Source organism: Rattus rattus, chromosome 1 (genome assembly GCF_011064425.1).
Source record: "Rattus rattus isolate New Zealand chromosome 1, Rrattus_CSIRO_v1, whole genome shotgun sequence".
NCBI lineage: Eukaryota > Metazoa > Chordata > Mammalia > Rodentia > Muridae > Rattus > Rattus rattus.
Genome location: NC_046154.1, coordinates 150,167,152 through 150,168,215, shown reverse-complemented (window position 1 = coordinate 150,168,215; position 1,064 = coordinate 150,167,152). Strand labels below are relative to the sequence as shown.

Below are 1,064 nucleotides of genomic sequence, written 5' to 3'. Positions count from 1 at the left end.
ATTGTCTTAGGAGTGCTATACCTAATACATAATGCACTTGTGCATTATGGTACCTGGCTGGCGGTCTTCTCAGGCTAGCTCCCTGCCCAGACCCCATGGTGCCAGTCTGGTGGTCATCTGGTGGTCATTCTTGCCTGGTCCCATGTGATGGTCTTCTATCTCAGCTTACTTTTGCTTGTGGCCCTCAGATCCAGGTGGATGAATTGTTTCCAGCTTGCTCCTGGTCCTGGGAGCCACCAGGGCCTGGGTGGCACCAAACTAGTGGTCTCCTCAGGCTCTCTGTTTTCAGAGAAAGTTGAATATCAGATGTTCATAGGTCAGATGTTCATAGGGCAGAGCACTGAGCATGGACATAGCTTCTCTCCTTTCTGCTACCAACTGACACATATGTGACAGAGCAGCCACACCTGCAGTGTTTCCAGGAGCAGGTCTATGAATTAAAAAAACAAAAAACAAAAAACAAAAAACCCTCTTTTTGACAGCTAACACAGAAGATATTTAAAAATTCGTTTGGAAACTAAAGTTAAATTTTCTTTTTTTTTTTTTTTTTTTTTTTTTTTGGTTCTTTTTCGAGCTGGGGACCGAACCCAGGGCCTTGCGCTTCCTAAGCAAGCGCTCTACCACTGAGCTAAATCCCCAACCCCTCATTTTTTTAACTACATATTTGATGATGTTGAAAACTGGTGGCTTGTTGGTTTGAGTATGTGCTATTTGGAAGATAAATGTTTATAGCCAGAGTTTTTGTGTCTCGAGAAACTAAAAAGATTATATATGAGAGATTTATTCTTTTGGTAAACTCTGACACTGCATTATACTACATTTAGTGCCCAAGTAGTATGTTAACAAAGTGCTATTACTGGTACTGTAGAGATAGGTCTAGATGGGCTCAACTACAGCAAACTTGGTTGCTCGGCAACCAACCAATGTCTTTAATGATGTTTAACTCTTTTTGAAATGGGAGGCTACTATGTAGCCCAGGGGGTCTGTGACTGTGGTTTCTTGCCTCAGCCTTCCACGCTCTGAAATTGCACCAGACTCACTTATGTTAGGGTTTTTTGTTTGTT

General features: G+C 42.3%; 1 non-coding gene across 1 annotated transcript; it reads right to left on the bottom strand.

The window, feature by feature from the left end:
• Positions 1-298: 298 nt before the first annotated feature.
• LOC116890535 lies at positions 299-429 on the bottom strand. The gene has a single exon (XR_004386716.1). It is a non-coding gene; the product is annotated as a small nucleolar RNA SNORA17 (small nucleolar RNA).
• Positions 430-1,064: the final 635 nt, after the last annotated feature.